Consider the following 9,698-nt stretch of genomic DNA (forward strand, 5'->3'; position numbering starts at 1 on the left):
CTAGCAGGATGGGCTTTATCTTAGAAGAAATCATTTAGTAAATAGACACGGCAACAACTGTCACTTAAGTAACGCTTCTGTGCCACCTCTCGATTGTATGATGCAATATAGAACGGGTTGCATGATCTTAGCTTGTAAACTCTTGGAATAAGGACCATCTTTTTGGTTCTGCGTTTGTATAGCACTTAGCCCAATGGGGCCTGCGTCCATGACTGGGGCTACTAGCTGCTGCTGCAATAGGAAAAATAATTGTTTTTCCATCTCTAACTTCTTGTAACTCTCTGTTTGGAGACGTCAGGCCGCCGAGTGCTTCTGCAGCTCCTCCCCTTGTGAGACGATCCTCCTTTCTTTTATCACAGGGTCAGATTCCGCATGGTATCTGCTGACCCTCAAGAGCCTCTCCACTCATTTGCCTGTCTATCAGGAGCTCTCTTTGCAGTTGTTGACACCGTAATCATTCACCTTGAAGGGAAGGGAGTTAGGGGATTTTTTTTCAGACTGTGTGTGTGTGTGTGTGTTCACAAGATCTGAAGAAATGTGTGCACATCACTTTAATGGCCTGATCAAAAGCCCATTGCAGCCAATAGGAATTTTGCCTGCGATGGGCTTTGGAAGAGGCGCAAAGAGAGTTGCCACAGTCGAATGCATATGCTGCCCATGCTCACAAATGCACCTCTGAGCTGCCGGATGAGAGGATCTGCAACTGAAGCAGGGACGAGCCAGTGAAATGGGGACAGTGCTGAATTAAATAATTTTGGGGGGCCCGTGCACTATAGCAATTGGGAGGAGCCTACCTTCCCTGCCCCTGGGGTGTGGGAGGCTCCATGTGGGGCTGTTGGTGACTGAGCCCATCCTGTACTTACCCCCACAGCAGCTCCTGTCCTCTGGAGCTGGCCTGGCTCCCTGCTCTGGCAGGCTGGCTCTGCCCCCTTCCTGGCCCTGGGTTGGCTTTTGGGGTGTGTGTGAGCGGGAGGCTTCCCCCACCAGACACAGTGGTTGGGGGCTCGTGAAAGTGCACTGGTTAATCTGGGTCTGAATGGGGAATCTTGAAAGAGAAATTAGAGTTGATTCTAGTGTTCCTAATTATTAGTGCATCACAAAATGCCCCCACTCTATCCAGTTTAGTTGCCTATGTAGACCAATAAGTTATATTCAAAGACAGGGCCGGCTCTACAGTTTTCGCCGCCCCAAGCAGCGCGCCGAATTGCCGCCGTGGGTGGCGGGGGCAGTCCGTGTGCCCTTAAGGCAGCAGGCGCATTTCCGCGGCTGTGGCAATTCGTCAGCAGCTTCTATGTTTAGCTGAAGCTGCCGCGGAAACGCGCCTGCCGCCTTAAGGGCACACAGACTGCCCCCGCCCTGCCCGCGGCGGCAATTCGGCGCGCTGCTTGGGGGCAAAACAACAGGGACTGCCGCCCCTTGTAGATTGCCGCCCCAAGCACCAGCTTGGAATGCTGGTGCCTGGAGCCGGCCCTGTTCAAAGAACAACTGTGTAAGAAAAGAGTGGAGGAAAATATGCCAGGACACCTTATGCTACAATTATTATTAGTAGGAAGCATTTTTATTCTAGCACCCCAAAGCCCTAGCTGGGATTGGGGATGCCATTGGGCCAAGTGCTATACAAACACAGAAAAGAGACAGTCCGTCCTTGGGGCTTACCATCTAGATTAGACCTGCACGCACAGTAGGAAAAATGTTTTTGAATTCTTAACTGTGCTGAGCAGGCTTTTTTAAAACTTTACTACATTCACACCCCCTTTTTGTTTGTTTTTCCACAAATAGTCTTTTGAGGAGTATTTTGTTCACACAGATGTTGGGGAATGACTGTTCATCATGCAAATACCTGTGTGTGCATGGAAACAACACGATGGGCACCTGCTGTTTCTGACTCCTCGACCTCCCCTGTTTATTAAGTTTCAATCAAACAATGATCAGAAACACTAGCATGTGAGGGAGGCGACCACTTTTACAACAGAGAGCAAGCAGCCGAAAGCATTGTTAAAGTGAACAGTTCATGACTAACCAAGCTTTTCTTTAATAAACTCTCATAGGATTGCTGATTTTTTCTCCTTCTAACTATGCTGGAAATCTGACAGCAGCACTCAGAGTATCTTAATGCTTCTGGTCTGGCTGAAACCTGGAAGTGGAGTGTTGTTTGAAAATCAGAAAGGAGAAAAACATTAGTCACTCTTTTATAATGAACCTTGACATTACGACTAAGTTATAAGCAAGGGAATACAGGAGCTTATAATAGGAAGCATTGGGCAACCTGAACTATAGGCATTGCAGTCTGCATCACCTATAACACAATCCCTTATGCCCTATGACGCATAGGCAATATTTATGGACTGTTAGCTTTGTTTGTCTTTGGATTTTATTGCCTATTTTGCATCTAGACAAAGAACGTAGGAAAAACAGATGCACACAACCATTTGAAATCTACGCACGGTCTTCTGTCAATGCCGCATCCGGTGCCAACCTTGTAAAAAAAAACCAAACACATTCTTTGCTCCCTTATTTGTGAATCAGGTTTTATCAATTTAAATGATCTGTCTCTCTGCTGATGGTGTATTGGTCTAATAACTGATACAAACCTGGTTTGGGCACTTCCTTGTTGTGCAATTAACGGAACAGCACAGCTAGAGCTGGGTGCATTTTTCATTCAGTTACTTTACCCCTCCTTTTTTCCTGATCATGAGTTAACCCAGAGTAGATGAGTGGTGGTGTCAGGGCAGCTGTGCACATAGCCCCTCACCTCAAGTTGGTTGATAGGATAAGGTCCCTCCGTGAGAGTGGGAGAAGTCTGCATTTTTATGGAAAACTCACATGTGTTGTCCTGAATAGTTTTGCATCTCCCTGTTCCCTTTATGGCCAGTTCATCCCTCTGCCACCCTCAGACATTCCCTCCGTTCTCTTTTCCCAGCCGTTAGTCCTACGTCTGACATCAGCTGAAAGGACAGGAAGGATAGCCTGTATGGGTAACGAAAAGCTGAATATCTGGAAGCTCCAAATGGGGATGTGTGTGTTGGTAGAGGGTGAAGGTGAAGGTTGGCAGAGGGAGAGGGGGGCTACGACTTTAAAACACATTGGACTAAGACAGCTCTGCGGAGTGACAGGGTGTGTACGTGAGGGGGAAACAGTCAGGGACCACTCTCCTAAATAGGGACCGTTGCCTGTGAGATTGAATAATAGGGGGCTCAGAGGTGCAGCTCTTGTTAAAGTCCCTCATCTGTTATGGAGGCTGGCTCTCCTTTCTGGTCTGGTGGCAGCAGGCCCAAAGGTTGATGAACCTGACGATGTTGTATGGCAGGACCTTCCCTATGTTTTTTCGCTTCAATGTAAAGACATTTCATAGCGCTTTCCTGTATACCGGAGCACATTGTATGTTGAGTCAGCTCTTGATAGGAAGCTAACAATGGACATGGGAATGTCAGATGAAGATTTGGTTCTGTGCAAGTTCTCGCAAGGAATTGGTGGTTCTGTCATATTTGGCCAGTGGGTTCTACTTCCGTCACTGGAGATCATGCTTCTGACATTTAAATCAAGGACCATAATCAAGGAGGGAGGAAAATAAACAAAAGAACTAGCTTTTGGGCTGTGCTAGCTCATGTATGCTGTGGAAAGAATATAAATGAAGCTAAAAACATGACTATACATCATATACTGGTGCAAACGCAAGTGTTCAGTAAAAGTCTGGTGTGTAGATGACATAGTGATGGACCCAACAGAAATGACTAAAGTAGATAGAAAACCGAGATAAAACAAATGTGTGTGAGATTTGGGAGATATTCTAAAGCTAACATATCTTTGAGAGAATGACAGCAAATGTATATCTTGCATGCTCACCAGCTCTCCCATGGGAACATATGCAACAAAGTATTTGTCCACGGGGCTATTCGTGTACGTGGCATAGCATGTTATTGTAGAACTGAAAATGTTAGTAATGAGACAATACTGGTTAGACATGCCTAGAGCACGCACTAGCCTTTTCATGCAGCAAATGGCTTTATCTCCTGAGAGTCAAGAGACCCCAGCCAAGCTGGCATAAAAACCATACAGGACCAAACTTGATGAGGAATCTGGAATCTCGAAGTGCTCTGACTGCTAAACTGTGGAATTATATTTTCATTTTTTTGTACTGTAATCACCGTAATTTCAGATTTGAACGTGTGCTATTATGAAGAAATTTACGGCTAAAACTGTATTTTTTTTAATTCTCTCTGTCTTTCATACTGAAGAAACTAAATACAAAGTTAACTTATTAAGCCTTTTAGAAGTGACTAATGATTTGGGTTTCCTCAATTTTTAGATGCCCAACTTTAAAGAAATTTCACAAAGGGCCGAGCACCCTATTTTGGAAATGCAGGCTCCCTTTAGACTGTCTAAATTGGGCACCCCAAAATGGAAGCACCCAAAACCATTAGCCCCTGTTGAATTATCTTGATATTAAATCTTTAGGCCTTGTCGACATTGGAATGTTGTACCAGTATATCTGTGTTAGGTAGAGTTCTGATTTATATTTACCCAATATAGTTATAGTGGTACAAGCTTTAGTGTGGATGCAGTTATACTAGTATAAAGGTGACTTACACCAGTCTAGTTATTTCCATATGGGAAAGGGAATGACTGTACCAGTAAAAAGCCCTTTTATACTGCTATAATTGCATCCACTCTAGGGTTTTGTTCCACTTGAATTATACTGTTACAGTTAAAGCAATACAATTTTGTTGGGTAGCCAAGTTCCTGTTGAATTCAGAGAACAATAGTAAAGCCCTCCTCCACCTTCCCGCACTCTTGTAAATTGTGATATTGGGTGCCCAAAGATTATGAATCCTAGTAGTTAAAGGGGCTGAATTACATTGCAGAAGTAGCTAGTTCAGCTCTTAGGGGGGTGGCATTTTTAAAATTATTAATTCTTCATACATTTTATTCTGGAAGAGACTCAAGTCTTTCAAAAATTTATTTTTATCGAAAACAACATGGGAGAAATAAGCAAATGCAAAACCTCCCTGCCCCCCCAAACCCACAAATGAATCACAAACGTTTGTTGAGGATCATTAATGTGCTGAGTCTGAGCCTGATGAGTCATCCCTAAATCAGAGAGTGTAATGAGTCATCAGAGGTAATTGTCTATAGGTATTGTGATAGGCCCCACACCATTCAACCAGGGTTCAGCCAGTCCACAGGTGAGGACTCATCCAGGTGATCCCAAGGTGGGTATATAGACTCCTCAGGGAAGTAGCCTCTTTTATCTACTAAATATTGCTACCTGTCTGGGAACACTCCCATTGGCAGTAGTTTCAACTGATCGCCCTTGCTCCTATTCTAGCTGTGCCTGCTTCCAGGCTAGCCAGCTTTCATCTGCTCCTGGTTCTGCTGGCCACCTGGTAACTCTGACACTGTGCAGTCCTAGAAGGGAACTTGTACCCTGCCATATGGGACTTTGTTTAAATTAGGTAGGCAATAGAGTTTCAGTTATTTAGACAGCAACCTCCGTTCATACTGAGAAGTCTTTCTTCACAACTATAAAGGCTAGTTTCCTTTTTAAATTAAATTTTTAGCTTACATTCTGCCGAATCACAATCTGTTAGGAAAGCCAGGTATAGTAAATGGGCTGGATCTCCCCCTCCTTTGAGTCTGATATTTAAAAGTGACTGAAAAGCTTTTTAGATGCCTGTCAGATGATTATTATCTTGGATGCCATTTTCTCCAGTGTCTGTTCTTCTTCTCATAGTAGCTGAACTTGTATGTCTGTATTTATTTGTGTGTGTGTGTGTGTATGTATGTATACAAAACATGCTTACATTTGTTTTCTGGTTATGAACTGTCGCCATCTGCCCTAAACCTAGCTATCATTAATTGATTTTCTTATAGGTGTTGCAATAGATGTAGTTTTTGTGGAGAGATTGAAGGAGCATGTAATGGGCTGATGGGACACAAATTAGGTTATTATGCTGTATTTATGAGACAAGCAGAGTAGTTTTGGCAGGTGATAAACATGTTAAACATAGCTTCCCCTACATACTTACCATCACCTTGTTAATTTTCACAACACAATTGTCCAGAATTTTCAGCTGTCATTTTGTTATTTCTTATAAATCTTATTTGATTGCCTTAAGGGATAAAAAATAATGAAGAGACTCTGTGATCTGTCATGTTTGCTATGTAGCTTGTTAGCAGCTTTATCATGCATTGCAATCAGGTCAGAACAACATTCTAGTAATTCAGCCAAAGCCTCGGCTGAGGTACATCAACATAGCTCCGTTTACTTGAATGGAGTCTTCACTTCTTTATGCCGGCTGAGGATCTGGGCCCTTTTGCCAGGACTTTCTCATAATATTTCAGAAACACATCAAACACATGGCAAGTGCCTGAATTAACATAAATTTTAAAGCAGGTGTGGTGAGGGAATGATTTATTGGCATTCCACTGGTTACACTTCATGTTTTGACTATGGGATCCACTCTTTGGAATGGCATGTGTCTGTCATGTGCATAATGGGTTTTCCAGCTCTTTTTGAAAGCCAGAGATGGTGTGAATTTGGCCTTCATGCACACACAACACAGACTAAAAAAGCAGCTCAGACAAAGTAGCATAACTTGGACAATTAGTGATGAACCTTTCACTTGTAGGCAGCTGGCTCAAATCCAGCTAAGGTCCATATGGGATAACACTTGATGGCTGTTCAGCACAGCTTGTGAAATGGTTCTGTGGGTTCAGCCCAGTTTCCAATGGACAAGGCTCTAACTCACAAAATTGTAATTGGCACTTTATTGGCATTCTCAGGGATAGAGAGACTGAGGGCTGAATGAATATAGAGTGCTATCTACCCTCACACCACCTAGAGGTAGTCCCTGTAAAATAGGAATGATACATGCTGTACCTGCTTTGTGAATGGAGTCTCCAGGGCTGTCAAGCTGATGCCTTTCAGGAGCATTGAAGTTTTTTAGAAAAGAAGAAAAATCCATGAATGCACACATCAGAGAACATCAGGTGTGTTGATAGCTTGACAGCTCCTGGATGCAAGACGTGGTAACCAATGTAACTGATCCAAGCTGATTGGGATGCTGTGAATGCTGTTGTGCTGCAAACCCGTCCAGAGACTTGCTAGTACATATCAGGTGTTTCATATACTCTCGGGCAAAGTTTGAGTGTTTCAGACACCAGGCACTACAGGGTCTTATTCTCAAAAAATAGCTCTAACTTTGATTACAGTTTTGTGACATGAGTGCATGTCTCTTCAGGATTGGACTGATATTGAACAAACTCATATGGGCTCCTGAACAGCTGTAAAGGTGGTGACAACTTTGCCATTACCAACCTAGGTCTGAATCAGTGGAGCTAGAAATGAAAGCATTTAGAACATACATACTGGGTCAGATCAAAGGTCCATCTAGTCCAGTATCCTGTCTTCCGACAGTGGCTAAAATGCCAGGTGCCCCAAGAGAATGAACAGAACAGGTAATCATCAAGTGATCCAACCAGTCACCCATTTCCAGCTTCTGGCAAACAGAGGCTAGGGACACCATCCCCGTCCATCCTGGCTAATAGCCATTGATGGACCTAGCCTCCATGAATTTATCTAGTTCTTTTTTGAACCCTGTTATAGTCTTGGCCTTCACAACATCCTCTGGCAAGGAGTTCCACAGACTGACTGTGTGTTGTGTGAAGAAATACTTCCTTTTGTTTAAGCAGCAAAGAATCCTGTGGCACCTTATAGACTAACAGACGTTTTGCAGCATGAGCTTTCGTGGGTGAATACCCACTTCTTTGGATGCAAGCAGTGGAAATTTCCAGGGGCAGGTGTGTATATATAAGCAAGCAAGAAGCAAGCTAGAGATAACAAGGTTAGATCAATCAGGGAGGATGAGGCCCTGTTCAATCCTCCCTGATTGATCTAACCTCGTTATCTCTAGCTTGCTTCTTGCTTGCTTATATATACACACCTGCCCCTGGAAATTTCCACTGCTTGCATCCGAAGAAGTGGGTATTCACCCACGAAAGCTCATGCTGCAAAACGTCTGTTAGTCTATAAGGTGCCACAGGATTCTTTGCTGCTTCTACAGAACCAGACTAACACGGCTACCCCTCTGATACTTCCTTTTGTTTGTTTTAAATCGGCTGCCTATTAATTTCATTTGGTGACCCATACTATTTGTGTTATGAGCAGGGCCGGTGCAACCCATTAGGTGAGCTAGGTGGTTGCCTAGGGCACTAGCATTTGGGGGCGGCATTTCTGGTCTTTCGGCGGCGATCGCAGTGGCCGGATCTTCGGTCGCCCCGGTCGTCATCGGCATTTAGGTGGAGGGACCTGGGGCGGGGAGTGCCACCTGCAGCAAGTAAGGGGTGGCATGGCACGCAGGGGAACCACTCCCTGCCCCAGATCACCTCTGCTCCGCCTCCTTCCCTGAGCGTGCGGCTCCGCTCTGCTTCTCTTCCTCCCAGGCTTGCGGCGCCAAACAGCTGATTGGGAGGCAGGAGAAGTGGAGCGGCGACAGTGTGCTCGGGGAGGAGGCAGAGCAGAGGTGAGCTGGGGCAGGGAGCTGCCGCGGGGGGGGCACCTCAGGGTGGGGGAGGCGGGGAGCTGCCGCGGGGAGGGGGGGGCGCCTTAGGACAGAGGCCTGCCACAGGGCTCGGGGTGGGGGGATGGGACACAAGGTGGAAGTTTCGCCTAGGGCATGAAACATCCTTGCACCCGCCCTGATTATGAGAAGGCATAAATAACACTTCCTTATTTACTTTCTCCACACCAGTCATGATTTTATAAACCTCTATCGTATCTCTCCTTAGTTGTCTCTTTTCTAAGCTTAAAAAGTCCCAGTCTTATTAATCTCTCCTCATATGGAAGCTGTTCCATACCCCTAATCATTTTTGTTGCCCTTTTCTGAATCTTTTCCAATTCCAATATATCTTTTTTGAGGTGGGGTGACCACATCTGCATGCAGTATTCAAGATGTGGACGTACCATGGATTTATATAGAGGTAATATGATATTTTCTGTCTTATTATCTATGCCCCATTACCCTAGAGCTGGCCAAAATTTTTGAGACAAAATGACTTTTTGATCAAAGTAAAAAAATTCATTTTAAATTTTAATTTTAAATTAATTTTTCTGGATTTTTGACAAAACGAAACTTTCAGTTTCCATGTTTTTGTTTAAAAAAAAAAGAGGAGGAAATTTTAGGAATAATACTCCACATTTTAAAAAATCTCTTGTGGAAAGTAGTTGCCATTTTAGCTCTTCTCAGGTGTGTTTGTATGTAATGCCAGTCTGGTTCACTAAGTGATGAGAACATTTGCATTTGGTAAAAAACGCAGGATTCATTGTGAACCACTCTTTAGCCTAGTACCACCCAAGTGCTCTTCAATGGACTTTGTGCCATGTATATGAGAGTGAAGAAATCACAAGATCATACAAGCTGGTGGAGCAGGAATGCTGGAGGTGGGGGCACAACGTAGTGAAGTTACCTCACCCCTTTGTGCTTTTACATCCCCTCCCACCATGTGTTTACCTAAACCGTCAGCTCTTTGGGGCAAGGTCATATATTCTCTTACTTGAGCACAATGGGGCCCTGATCTTGTTGGGGGCCTTTTTAGATGCTACTGTTATACTAACAATTAACGTTAAATGTAGCTTACACCTGCTATGCAGCCCCTTTACACAATGAGACTGGTGTAAGGGATCGTGGTGTAAAGTGAGA

The sequence above is a fragment of the Mauremys mutica genome, chromosome 1 (genome assembly GCF_020497125.1).
Source record: "Mauremys mutica isolate MM-2020 ecotype Southern chromosome 1, ASM2049712v1, whole genome shotgun sequence".
NCBI lineage: Eukaryota > Metazoa > Chordata > Testudines > Geoemydidae > Mauremys > Mauremys mutica.